Here is a 14,950-nt window from a genome sequence, read left to right on the forward strand (position 1 = left end):
CTTGTTTACACAAGGCCGGTGGTTACGTTCTCAGAACTTAATGGCCTGGAGTGGGGGCCTCTTCCCCTTCCCTTTCCAATGACTCTTTTGAAACTAGCCAATGTTGAAAGGCTGTGATCAGACACAAGCCAATGGGGAAAACGATAGAGCGGCCATCTGTGTTAGAACAAAAACCAACCGAACTCCCTGCCCCTTTGCCTTGCTGGATCACTTCGGGTCATGGTGTACTCTTTTCACAAAAAGAAACTGTTCTGCCAACTTACTCTCACTTCACTCTTACGTTTCTTTGTGCAATACCAAAAGTATCTGTTTCTAACACGGAGAACAAGTCTGAGGCAGCAGGTTGCCAACCACCTGTCTTAGACAGCAGGAACTGTAGCCTCTGCTGTGAGGCAGGAAGGAATCCTCTGCTGGGAATAGTGGGCCTCTGGCGGATCTGGAGTGCTGGTTGTTCCCCAAGCGGAAGTGAATTTCTGTCTTAAGTGGGAACAGCATATCTAAGAAATGGGGGTGGGGGGTGGGGTCGGGTACCCAGTGCCTCTCTCTGGGGCTGGACCTCTTGCAGGTCCTAAGGGCAGAAGCAGTTTTCCCTGTCCGAGAAAAGCCTGATAGGCTTTTATCCAACTAGATGGAGAGGATATACCTAGGGTTTATACTTTAAAGTGGTTCAACCTTTCTAATACTGCGACCCTTTAATACGGTTCCTCATGTTGCTCTTTCATAACTGTAACTTTGCTAATGTTATGAATCATAATGTAAAACTCTGTGTTTTCTGATGATCTTAGACAGCCCTGTGAATGGGTCATTCGAACCCCAAAATGAGTCTCACCCACAAGGTTGAGAGTTGCTGGTTTATAAAGACCTAGGCAGGGCTGGAGAGATGGTTCAGTGGTTAAGAGCAATGACTGTTCTTCCAGAGGTCCTGAGTTCAAGTCCCAGCTAATACACGGTGGCTCACAACCATCTGTAATGGGTTCCAGTGCCTTCTTCTGGTGTGTCTGAAGACAGCTACACTGTATATACTAAATAAATAAATCTTAAAAAAAAAAAAAAAAAAAAAGATCTAGGCAAGCCCAGTGTTTGCAAATAAAGTGAAGATAAAAACCAATCAGGAGACAGCCTGTTAGCATGGGACGGAAAGCAAAGCTCACCAGAATCAGAGCAAGTTCTTGATCAGGGCCACTTCTCTGGCCCCTTTTCCTCAGTGTTCCATTCCCCATCTCCGACCCCCACTCGCTCCCACAAGCATCCCTGGTTCGGCCACCCCACCAGGTGCTCCTTTATGGTTTCTGCTGAGTGTTCTCCACCTTTGTGGTCAGGAGCTACCAGACATTGGGTCCTGAGAAACAAACCCATTCCTCAAGGCACGTGATGCAGTCTTTGTATCTTTTAGCTAAGAACCAAGCTGTCTCCTAGTTGTTTTCCTATGTGCCTCAGTCTGAGAACATGGACCGGTTCTCCTCCTGAGCTCCCTGAGGAGAAGGTCCTGTTCTCTTACTCTTTCTCCATTGTGCCATACCATCCCAACTCCTTCAGCGGAAGCTCCTGTATATGGAGGAGGGGGATCAAGCCAGTCTAACTTCTCACAGGATCTGCTTCTCATGGGGCGTCCTGCCATTCATCCTGTAAGTCACGTACCCGGGGACCAATCATGGACAGCGTTCTATACTTATTAATTGAGCTCTGACCTTACCTACCAAGGCCTGAGACCCTGTCGTTCCTCTGTACTGTGACCTTTCATCCCCAGGACAGGCGTAAGAGCCTAAGGGATCCTGGCACCACATTTCAGTTGATGAATCTTTAATTTCTCTATCCTTGGTGCAAACTTGGCATGAAGATATTGTTCCAAGATTTGGGATATGTGTGTGGCTTTGTTTGGATCCTACACAGCTCATTAAAAAGTTTAAAGACATTTTATTAGACTTCCATGCCCTTTCCAAATTCCCTCCATGGGCAACTACCCTCTCATCTCTCCCTATATATGGGGGGTGGGTGGGCATATTTTGCCTGTATATATGTCTGTGTACCACATGCTTGCAGTGCCCCTCCCCCAAGGCCAGAAAAGGGTACCAGATCCCTTGGACCTGGAGTTATAGACCACTGTGAACCACCATGTACATGCTGGGAATTAAACCCAGGTCCTCTGGAAGAGCAGCCAGTGCTCTCAACTACTGAGCTGTCTCTCTACCCCCAAGCCTCTTTATTTTCCATGCCTGCTGTTAGTGTATAAAGCCCTGAGCTCCTCACTCTTCACGTGGTACTGTAAGGGCCCTGTATTGTGTATATTAGGAGAGCCTTGAGCGTCTTAAACTCACATTGCCCACAATTTGTAACTAATACTCTTTACTAGCAGCCCCCCCACACACACACCCATTTCATTTCCCTCTCCCTGCCCCTCTGCTGGTGTTTCTGAGGAACACATCCCAAATAGAACTGCCCCATTTGAAGCTTTGTTTCAGGATCTGATCCAGAGGAAACCTGTGCCAATGTAGTCCTCTCACTTTCCCAGAATTCTGCACTCAGTCCATGTGCACACACACCACACACATAGTGAAGTGCTTTAAAGTGTAGAGGACACATCTGAAGGGCAATTCCTAGTGACTCATGCTGTCCATCAGTCCTGGTGTGGATGGAACTTGGGGCTTGGTTCTAGCCAGCAGCTGCAGCTGAAGTAGTCCCATGGTTGTTTTGTGCTGCACACTACTGGGAGGGTCTCCTGTTGGTTGGGAAGAAACGGATTGCCCCACTTGAGGTGCCCTGCGAAAGTCACACAGCAGGTGTCTCTAGGAACAGGCAGGGACCTCAGTCCTGTGACCATAAGGAAATGAATTCTGGCACCAAACTGATGCTGAGGACCCAGACCGCTGACACTGCGTTTGCAGCCTGTGGGCCCCCAGCTAAGTACGTGCCTCTGGACCCACAGAAACTTTGAGATAACAAACTATGCTGCTCGTAGCAGCAGGTTGGGAATTTTTTTTTTAATGTACCAACAGAGAACAACCACACCCTTTGTGGAGTCTTCTCATGTGGGGCGCATGTGTGTGCATGTCACATGTATGATGGAGTGGAAGCCAGAGGACAATCTCAGGTGTTATTCTTCAGGTGATTCACTCCCCCCCCCCTTTAAAAAAACCAAGCCACCACCCACTCTCAGAACCATTCCAAAGCAGGCTAAGTTGGATGTCCTGTAAGCCCCAAGGAATTTCCTGGCCCCATTTGCCGAGAGCTGGGACTGCAAACAGGCCACTGCACCCAGCTTTTAAAATGTGGATTCTGAGAATCAGATTCAAGTCCTGGGCCAGCACTTTCCTAACACGGCTCCTCTGTGGGATGGTTGTGGTGTTTCGTTTTGTTCAATTTTTTTAGATTTATTATTTTTTGTGTGTGAGTCTATTGCCTATCTGTATCTGCGCACCATGTGCATTCGGTGCCTGTGGGGACCAGAAGAGGACAATGTGGATGGCACCCAGGTGTCCAGTGACAGGTGTGTTCATTAGCGTCTCTCCACAAAGGGTTTCTAGGAAGCTTGATCTGGCTGAACCTGGCTTCTTCAATGTCAGGACTAGGTCAAGGTTCCCAGCATGTTGTTCTGGGCTCCCTTCAAATGTCTGTTGGGTTGTAGCTTGGCATGTAAGGTGTTTTCCTCTCAAGTATATACATCACTTAGGGAAGGTGCTGCCAGTGGAAGCCACCCCACCCACACCCACACCGCTACCCCACACCCACACCCACACCCCACCCACCCCTACCCCACCCCACACACCCCCACACCCCCACCCACACCCACCCCCTACCCCACCCCACCCCACACCCACACCCCACCCCTCCCCCCCCCATCCCACCCACACATACACACCCACACACCCCCACCCCCACCCCCCACTCCCGTGAGACTCCAGCTGCAGCACTCGGCACTTCCCTGGGCTTGTTTCCTGGGCTTCCTGCAGCTGCAGACGGTCTGGAAGGGAACCCCACCAGCCTGGGGTTCTGATATTTGCTTCATCTAACAGTTCAGCCCACAGTCCAATCAGAGTTCAAGGGTTTACTCCCTGGAGGAATGGTGGGGACGGTCCTTCTGGCAACTTGGCTAGTGGCACCTTAGCTGAATGGAGCTTCCCCTGGCACCGAGCTGTCAACTGTTCATTGTGCCCAGTGTGGGCCACAGGCACACTTGGGTAGCCCAGCCTGCTGCCCAGGTCCCACGATGAAGTTAGGAGCATAATAACTCTCTCTACTGTCTTTCCTTTCTCCTTTCTCCTTTCTCCTCCTCCTCTTCTTCTTCCTTCTCCTCTTCTTCCTCCTCCTCCTCCTCCTCTTCCTTCTCTTCTTCTTTTCTTCTTTGAGACAAGGTGTAGTGTGTTTTTAAACCTTGGCTGCCTGGAATGCCTATTCAGACCAGGTTGGCCTCAAACACACTGAGATCCCCTTGATTTTGCCTTCCAAGTGCAAGGATCAACGTGTTACACACCACCATGGCCAGGTCAAAAAACAAAAAGAAACAAAAATAAAAAATTAGACTTTATTATTTAATATTTGCTGATGAGGAAGGATTGAATGCAGGTACCAGACACTCAAGTCTTGAAAAAAAGATACAAAGATGATTTCCATCATTTGTTATGGGATGTGTGTGTGTGCACATTGGTGTGTGTGTGTGTGTGTGTGTGTGGTGTGTGTGTGTGCACATGTGTGTGTGTGTGTGTGTGTGTGTGTGTGTGTGTGCACATTGGTGTGTGTGTGTGTGTGTGTGTGTCTTGTGTGTGTGTGTATGTGTGTCTGTGTGTGTTGTGATGAATACATAAAGAATATATTTGGTAGTGAAGATATAAAAGCCAATGCCGAGCTCCACAGTTTCAGAATGGTTTTCCTAACTGTCCAGAAGTTAATTGAGTCTTTGAATCTAGTTAATTTTGGTGTTTGATTTTTTTTTATGTACAAGTTTTTTTTTATAAAATGTAAGTTTTAATAAATAAATGTATTCTTTGACAATTTCATATAGAATATATATTTATTGTCCCATACACGTCATACCCCATTTCTCTCTTTTGTCCCCTCTCACAAGTCTTACTTTCATGACCCACAGAGTTTATTTAGGATTGCTTGTGTGAGCACAGCTGTGAGGCTGCCTACTTCAGAGCAGACTTCTGCCTTAGCAGCGAGAAGAAAACCATTTAGGGGTGCCCCATAAGCCCCCCAATAACTCTATTTTTCTGCTCTATCGTCACACTGAAAGTCTGAAAACTCCCGATTAGGTTCCATTGCATCTGCCCCTCCTAAGCCTGGTCTCCAGGACAACCCTTTTCAGCTTAGTCTCAGCACGGAGCACAGTTACGCTCGGCTCGGTGGCTCTGAGTCTCTTGAGTGGCTCTCAGCTCCCTGTGGTTCAGCCATCCGAGTGTAGGTAGACCTGCTCGGGAAGCCTAGGTCCGCCTCCACAGAAAAGAATGTCAGGTCAAGGCTTTTCAGTGCTTTGCTTGGCTTGGCCCTCCCACAGTCTCCGCCCATGCTCAAAGGTTCCGGAAGCAGCGCCACGCAGCCGGGCTGCTTCTTTGGGCTTTGCAGAATCAGCTACGAGTTGATTTAATACCTGTCCACAATTTCATCGAATTAGTCAACGAGGTTTTAAAAGTCCTTTTTTTCCTATTTGTTTATTTCTATTTTGCCCACCTCATGTTTTCTAGTGGGTAGCCAATGTCAGTGCTCTGTAGTTTCAGATACAACTGACCTACCTGTGTCCTGTGACAGCTTTGGCAACTGAGACCCTCGGAATTTTAATCAAGCTGCAAAGCTTTCTGTAAACCCGGGATAATGCCCAGTGACACTAGAATTACAGCAGCCATTAACACTGTTCTTTGTTGAGTAGGCATGGCTCTTAGGGACACATGTCGCTGTGCTCCCAGTTTAAATACCTATCCACAATTTCATTAAATTTATTCAATGACTTTTAAGACAGTTTTTTATTTGCTTGTTTGTTTCTATTTTGCAAATGTGAAAACAGCCTCAGAGAGATTGGGCAAACGGTTCAAAGCCACATTGCTATTAGCAGATCTAGGATTAAAAATATGTTTGATAGCAAGATTTGTGCACTTTATTTTTCTTGTCTATCTGTATTGTTCAAAAAACGATCATCTCAGTGTTGCACAAAGGAGCATGCAAGCAAAGAGAAAGTAGCTGGGCTGGGCGAGGTGATCTCTTTCTACAAAAAGGTGCCCCGGAAGCCAGCAAGCCCACGGGGCAGGGGGGTCTCTTAGTTTTGATTATAAGGCAGGGGGTGACAGTCTTTGTCTTTCTTCCCTGGCTCTGACCTCATGGTCTTTCCAGATTGACTAGTTTTAAAAGAATTGGTGCAAAGGAAATGAAAGAAAGGAGAAGGGCACAGGCTCCAGACTCTCAGGGTTTGCAACTGGGCCTTTGTGTAAACAAAAGTCTTACCAGGTGAGGGAGATTAAAGTCAGGGGAGATTTATGGAATGTTGGCCTTGCCCCGCTAGCTACCTTTGATGGGGGGTGGTGGTGTATCTCACAATGTGAAAGAGAATATCCAGACTGTTTCACCAACCTAATCACAGCTCCGTTGCTGTGCTGGACTGCTGTGGCAGTGCCCTGAGCAGGACAGCTGGACACGGAAAAGGAGGTGATTCTGCTCCTGTTTTCAGAGGTTTCTATCAAGGTGGGGACGTGCAGGGCAGGTCTTCCTCTGCTTCCTGGCTGGACTCACCCTCACAGATTTACCCAGAGGAGTGCTCGGCTAAACCTGGACATCACTCTATCCAAGCAAGCTGAGAAACACCCATCCATCCCTGTTGCTTCCCGAGTAATGCCTTGAGATTTTTCAAGCTTTGTTCTGAGTTTGTGACAAAATTCCGTGGTATATTTGCTTCAGTGGTATATACCACAAAGAGGGAGTCAGCACAGGCCTGCTTCCTAGGTGTCCTGGTCCCCAGTAGAGCCGAGTGTGGCTGCAGGGCTCTCAAAGGATGAAGGCCCCACAGTGGTTGGATGTAGTAAACTGGTCCTTGAGCCAGAGTCCCTGCTGAACGCTCAAAGAATCTGGACCAATGACAGACATTCCAGGCCCCCTTTGCAAGCCTGCTTTAGTCTCAGCAAACCCGCTTTCTCAAAATGAGGTGAGTTTGATGATTTTTTTTTTTTTTAGAAATGAATTACTTGTATTTATTACATCATTTTTCTTGGTGTTACACATAAAAGATATAGTCCTGATTTGGTATAGTAAAGGTCTATGATTTCCAAAGAATGAAACCTGGGACTCAAATAGTATGTGAACACAGTGTTTTATTCTGCAGAAGTCCAGCATGCTGAGGTCTCCCAGTACCAGAACGGAGAGACACCCAAGTGAGCTTGCACTTGGGAATTAGGGAATTCCAGGGTAGGTGACCTCTGTGTTAATCTGTTGGGTTCATCTCCATGGACATTCCATTGCCAGGGTGTGGGGACTGGAGACTTGCTGGGGAAGTCTGGAAACTGTTGGTTGAAGAAGGGGTTGAAGAAATCTGGAAACTGCTGCTGACCCATTGTTCCTGCCTCAGGCCGGGTGGTGGGGCAGCTTCTGAGGCTGGGACTTGCCTAGAATTGGAAACAGAGATTTAGGCCTAGTCTCCTTAACTGCCAATTTGAAGCCTGTCATGGAATCAGCCTAGCCTTCTCAGTATTTCCATACATTTCACCCATGATTTTCCTACACAACTGGGAAACCACAATAATTTCCCATAGATTAAAAAAATCCAGTTTGAGAAGCTGTAGAGATGGTTCAGTGGTTAAGAGCACTGACTGCTCTTCCAGAGGTCATGAGTTCAATTCCCAGCAGCCATTCGGTGGCTCACAACCATCTGTAATAAGATCTGATGCCCTCCTCTGGTGTGTCTGAAGACAGCTATAGTGTGCTCACATAACATAAATAAGTAAAGCTTTTTAAAAAAAGTTTTTAAATGTAACAATTTAAAACTAAAATGTTAGATCCATTGCTATGTAGAAGCAAGAAATACATTTTAAAATGTTTAGTATAAACCAGGTATGGTGGTACAGGTCAGTAATCTTATGCTTAGGAAACTGAAGCTGGGGGATTACAGTGAGCTCAAGGCCATCTTGAATCTCACAGTGAATTGGAGGCCAAAAGAGAGTACTGAGTGATGCACTGTCTCAAAAATAACGTAAGGTAAAATTTAAAAGTGTAAGCCTTTTTAAAAATATATAAGGAAAGTAACTTTTGAAAAGTTATGTCAGACCTACCACTGCAAAAATAAAATTGTTAATAATGGTGAGCACAGGTTCCTTTCTTTAGTTGTTCTTAGGGTTTTTTTGGTTCTTTGTTTGTTTTGCTTGTTTGTTTGTTTTTGTTTTTTAAGATAAAGTCTCCTGTTGCCAGGGCTGCCCTTGAAGTGGAGCTATTCCTCCCAGCTTTGCAAGTACCCAGATTGCAGGCAGGCACTACCACACCTGGCTTGAAAACATGATTTAAAATATCTCTATATATGCATGCAGATGGAGGTGACAGAAATAATTTCACAGCCGTGGGGTTATAATAGATATAGGGTTAAAAAAAAAATAAAGGCATTACATTTAAATGTTTTAATAGAAAACAATCCTGTACAGCAAAACTACAGGAATCCCATCTTCAAGTCTATGTTCTCTGTAATAGTAAGTGCTCCTTTCTGAAGGAGAATTTACAAACTATCTTGGACCAGTGAGAGGGCGCATCAAGTAGAGCTGCTTGTGGCCAAGCCACACTCTCTGAGACCTAAATTTGATCCCTGGGACCCATGTGATGCAAAAAGAGAACTGACTTCACATAGCCTCTGACCTCTACACATCTGCTGTGAGATTATACTTCTCTACAAGTAAACCTAACCTTAAAGTTTAAAAAAATCAAAGCGAATCTTGAGAACAATAGCGGGCAGCTGGAGAGATGGCTCAGTGGTTCCAAGTTTGCTGTTCTCCCAGAGGACCAGAGTTCAGCTCCCACCACCCTTGTTGGGTGGCTCACAATCAGCTGTAACTCCAGCTCCAGGGGCTCTAACACCCTCTTCTGGTCTCTGAGGGCACCTGAGGCACATGTACAGACAGACACACAGACACTCACACACACGTAAATAATACATCTTTCAAAAAAGAACCCCAAACACATGTACTATGCAGATGACATGTTCCAGTCACTCGCACAACGTCCTATTACGTCCTCTCTACAACATGGGGAGCACACTGGGGTTTGGTTCCACTTCCTGTCCTTTTGCACTTCTTACATCATTAGGACTTTCAATGCTGTTGAGGTTGGAGTCTCATGTCATTGTATTTCCTGATGCTCAGGAATACTGCTCCAGCTTTGCAGCCAATGGCCACGGGTGCTTTAATTTTAGTGACTGTCACTATTAGTATTTTAGTCATACGGTCTCCTCTAAGCTCTCTGCTCTAGCTCCTGTTTAAATCACTTGGATTTTATCATCGGACTGCGTCTTCTCTCAGACATGGCCCATGGGATCTAGACATTTAAGTCATCTGTGATTTTATGTCAGCCTGTGTAAGCCAGAATCCCTCAGCCTCTGCCTCTCTGGGAATCATCTGTTCCTTTCCAGTGAGCAGATTCAGACTTAGTTCATGTTCTCTTACACTTTACCTCCCTTGTTTCTTTTTCTAGTTTTTCTATCCTCTTCTACAGGAAGATAAATACACACATTTGTGTGTGTGTGTGTGTGTGAGTGTGTGTGTGTGTGTGTGTGTGAGTGTGTGTGTGTGTGTGAGAGTGTGTGTGTGGAGTGTGTGTGTGTGTGGAGTGTGTGTGTATGTGGTGTGTGTGTGTGTGTATGTGTGTGGAGTGTGTGTGTGTGTGTGTGTGTGAACTCTTACTGTCTTCTGTCTATCTACACATTGAGACGATCAGGTTCGCCCCTTTTCTCTGTGTGCTTTTCTCAAGCTAACTCAGCATACTGCCCCATTTTCTTTCTTCCTTTTCTCTCTTCTGAAACAGGGTCATCTTCTGTTTCCTTAGAAATATTTTTCTCAGGGCTGGGAGAGATAGCTCTATATCTTGAAATAATAAAAAAGGGCAATCCCAGGCTACCACCGGCAGGGCACCAGCAGGCTAGCCCGCCTGTTCTCATCTCAGCACTCTCTGACCTGGAGCTCAGAAATCTCTCCACCGACTCATTAAGTTCCCTTGGTGAGTCACTGCCATGCCAGTCCCATGCTTCAGAATTCCCGTGGCTGGCTGGGATGCCCCACCACTCTATGTTTCCCTGAAACCCAGTGGAATCGCATCGTGAAAGAAAACACCACACAATCCTCCCCTCCCTACATTTTGGCTTCCACACTGTCTCCCTTCAAATAGCAAGTCACCTTTTCTTGTCTCTTCTCTTCCCCTCTTTAACCTGGAAGTCATGCCTACTCCTCCACCAGTGATTGGTTCCTAGAAATCTTTATTTATTAGGGGAAGGTTCACAGGAAGTCACCTGAGTATTGATTCACTCCTTGTCCCAGGCTGCCCCTCCTGGAGAAGTGGAATTAGCATCAAAATATAAACAGCACCAGGGCTATGTACAACACTTTCCCCGTTTTGTCAAACTAAAAGGCTCTTTTCTCAGATATAATTTTAGCAAAACTATTACTATTTTGTAATTTATAAAGTACAAAATACACCTAATACTCAGTCCATTAGTTTTGTCAATTAAATAGAACACTGTTATCTATCCTAACTTAAGAAAGGCTTAAAATCCATATATTATGTCCTGTTAGCTTGTATACCATCTGAAAATTATCCTCTTAATATATTCTCTCGATGCCAATTAGCCGTCTAATGGCTATGAGGCAATAACTAGTCTTTAAACCCTGTCAGAAATCTGAGAACAACCAATATTATCTGAAAATACAGGAAACCTAACACAGCTTCCAGTACTGAGATAAATTGAAGAGACAGCCGCCTACCCATACAGCCCCCGTATGTCAGGAAGTTGGAGCATCAGTCTTCAGCCTTCTGGCCTAGGACCATCTGACAGACTTTGAGAAACAGGAATTATTAAGGACCAGCTTATTCTGTCTTGACAGAACCGAGCTGTCCTAACCTGTAACTTGTATCCTCTCAAGAACAGTACAGGTCTGAAGAAGAAACGGGCGATTCTCCCAGTGGCCACCTCGCCACAGTGGACAGCCTCACCTGGAGGTGGAGATGCTCAGCTGCTCTTTGAGTCCACAGATGGGGAGCTGTTAGGAGCTGTTATGTCTCAACAAGTGAGTAAATAATGTCATATTCTGTGGATCTCTGACATTTTTGAAAACTATCTGTGTAAAGTAATCTGGGCTGTTGTCTGTTAACTACTCTCAGCTATTTCTAATTAAACTATCTTGAAAACACCCGAACAGTAAACTCAGAATCATCAATTTGCTATCTGGTCCTTAACTCAAAGACTTAAACACCTCAGATCAGTTTGCAATGGCATTTATAGAAGGACTGGGTCCAAGCTTTATACTTTAAAATTTTTTTATCAATAAAAGAAATTTATATCAATGAAAACCTTGGTTCTATATCAAAATAAATTCTTTACCAAAGTAAGAAATTATGACTTCAACTTAGTAACTATTGTAAAGATTTTTACCAAATGAGATTATGGCTACACCATCAATTCTATCTATTTCCTCCCTGTTCAAATCATGACCATTTCTAAATTCTTCAGAAAGAAAACTTAAAATAACCACCTCCAGACCCCCAAGTCCAGGGAGCTGGGGCGACAACTCTTTATAACTACTTCCAGCTGAGTATGGGCATTGAGATATCTTGGGGGGTAGGGGGTGTAGGGGAAATGGGGGAGTTGTTTGGACTTTAGAAGGCCACACCAACAATTGTTGTAGTCTCTGATGTCTGTCCTAACTGGATTGGACTGAAAGTCCCTGAGATCAGGAGTTCAATCAGGTCAGTTCAGCATGTCTGATGATGAAACTCATCAAAGCTATATATTCTGTAATATATAAATCTTAAAACAAAATTTTAGTACCATCGAGATAACTTTTTTGTTTGATTCTCTGGAATCTAGTTCTTCAGGGGGTCTCCCTTCATCATAAATGATCTATTGGGGAAGCAGAATTAGCATAAAAATACAAACAGAACGAGGGCTATCCACAACATAACTCACAAGTTAGGAACATGTATGTTTACTCTTCCACTAAACCTGAGTGTGGTGATTCACAACTGCCTGTAACTTCAGCTCCAGGAGACACAGCACCCACTTCTGACTTCCATAAGCACCTGCATTCACATGTCCACACATAAACACACACACATATACACTTAAAAATAAAATCTTGGGGTTGGGGATTTAGCTCAGTGGTAGAGCTCTTGCCTAGCAAGCACAAGGCCCTGGGTTCGGTCCCCAGCTCCAAAAAAAATAAAAAAAAAAATAAAATAAAATCTTTTTAGGAAGAAATAAGTTTCTTCAATTACTTCTCTTCATTGTTGTTTTTTTAGATTTATTTTTATTTTTATTTTTTTTTTTTTGTCTGTATGGCTGCCTGTGGTTCCTGTGGAAGTCAGAAGAGGATGTCAGGTCCCTTGGAACTGGAGTTGCAGACTCTTGTGAGTCAGCTGCTCTGTGGGTGCTGGAAATTGATTCCAGATCCTCAGAGAGCTAAACCATTGAGCTGTTGAGCCATCTCTCCAGCCCGAATTCAGTTACTTCAATTCCAGCTATAATCTTCATGTGACTTTATTTATTGTGTGCTCAGTCCTAGAGCCCCATGTATTCCAAGGAAACCACCACTAAAATGCATCCCAGCCTAATCAGTTAGACCTAATCAGAATTAGGCCTAGATTCTTGCCTAATCAGTTTTCTATCACTATAACAAACTTCTAAAATGGAAACCTTATAAAGGAAAGGGGGTGTATTCCAATTCAGTCTGAGGCCTTATTTTATGAGGTTGCTTTGTCAATGCCTTGACACTTTGAGATGTGAGTAAGTGGAGAACAAAGCCACTCTTTCTGTGGTTCAGAAGAAAAAACAATAGTCAAGAGACTAAAGTCCGATGGCTCAGCAGTTAAGAGTTCTCTTGTTCTTGCAAAGGCCTGAGTTTGATTCCCAGCACCCACATGGCAGCGCCCACAACTGTCTGTTACTCCAGTTCTGAGAGATCAGATGCCTTTGTCTGGCCTCTGCAGTTACTGCACACGTGTGATTTACATACATACATACATGCAGGCAGGCAAAACACACAATAAAAAAAATAAGTATTTTTAAATAATAAAAACAATCCAATGCTCCTAGAGTTCCCTTTGCACTAGTGCCAAAGGCAGTGAGCGGAAGACCTCTCCTAGGCCTTCCTCTCTGTCGTACCACTCTGAGGGTCTAGCCTGTAGTACCACTCTGAGGGTCTAGCCTCCAAAACATAGGCCTTGGGAGATGTTCAAGATCCAAAATAAAACGCTTTCTTTTTCTCTCCAGAATTCTGTTAGGTCTCCTTATATTTCTTCTATTGCCAGATATTTGATCACACTGTGAACTCCGAGATTGTTTTATTTACTGATAAAAAGCTGTTTCTAGTTGTGGTGTGGCTTAGCCTTAGCACACACCTTTAATCTCTCTGGTTGGAATACAGACCTTAGTACACACTTCAACCCCAAACAATGAAGGTAAAATTAGTTTGTAGAAGGAAGCAACCATATTTAAAAGTGATGTCTAGGGATTGGCTCAGTGGTAGAGCGCTTGCCTAGCAAGCACAAGGCCCTGGGTTCAGTCCTCAGCTCCGAAAAAAAAAAGAGAGACAAAATAATAAAAGTGATGTCTAATTGAGGGGCAGACAAAGTGACAAATCAGAGAAAGATTTGATGTAATAGGATATACCCAACTCTCATGAGAAGAGAGAGGAAAGAGGCTACAAGGGGGGGGGTACAGGGAGGGAAAGAAGGAGGAAGGAAGGAAGGAAGGAAGGAAGGAAGGAAGGAAGGAAGGAGACAGTTTTATAGAGATAGGTTGAAGTGACACAGGTGAAGACAGAATGACCAGAGAATGAATAGGAGACAGAACATTAGAACAAATTGCCAGAGTTAGTTGGAAGCCAAGCAGAGCAATTCAGGAGAGGCCTAGAGAAAAGCCAGGTTGGATCATTCAGCTTGGAGAGGAGTTTGAGCCAGAACAATTGAGGTGAATCAGCCAGCCAGAGTTCAGAGCTAAGAAGGGGTGAGCTTATTCAACCGTGAGTATCAGAGGCTGAAACATTCTAGGCCTAGCTAAGGTTGTATGGATGCTAGGAGCTTCCAGGAGTAGGCCTACGTTAGCAGAATGAGGCAGTGAGCCCCAGACGACAATTACAACAGGAGAATAAAAGTGGATTTTGCATTCTTGGTTTGGGTAGCAGAGCACAGAGTGGACACCATGTGTCCACAAAGCATTTCACTGAGTAAGGAATTATTTTTCGTTTCCCCTCCTTGTTCACTTAAGAAATTCTTCTTGGGTGTTTACTTGCTACTTATTTATTTAATCATTGTTTTGCTTGCTTTTGCTTTTTGAGACAGGGTCTCGAGTTGTTGCTCTGGCTTGCCTGGAACTTGAAATGCAGATCAGACAGGTATCAAATTCCTAGAGATCTCCTTAGTGCTGGGACAAAAAAGCGTGCACCCCTACACACAGCTATCATATATATGTCAATACCTTTTGTTATTGTAACACCTACTCATACGTGTGTGAGAATTCAATTTTAACAGCTAATGTACAATTCAATGAAAATGTATGCTATGTCTGTATCACACCTTTCTGGGTTACCCAACTCTAGACCAATTAGACATTGTTTGATTCTAAACTCAGGATAGTGTGTGTGCATGGACAGTGAAACCAACAAACTAGAACACTCCATGGGTGGGAAGAAGGTTTATTGGAGATGTGAGACTTCTGCAGGGCTATCTCTCTGTGGTAGAGAATGGCCAGAGGCATTTGGGGATGTCCAAAGCTACCATGGCTGCCTCT

Source organism: Rattus rattus, chromosome 3 (genome assembly GCF_011064425.1).
Source record: "Rattus rattus isolate New Zealand chromosome 3, Rrattus_CSIRO_v1, whole genome shotgun sequence".
NCBI lineage: Eukaryota > Metazoa > Chordata > Mammalia > Rodentia > Muridae > Rattus > Rattus rattus.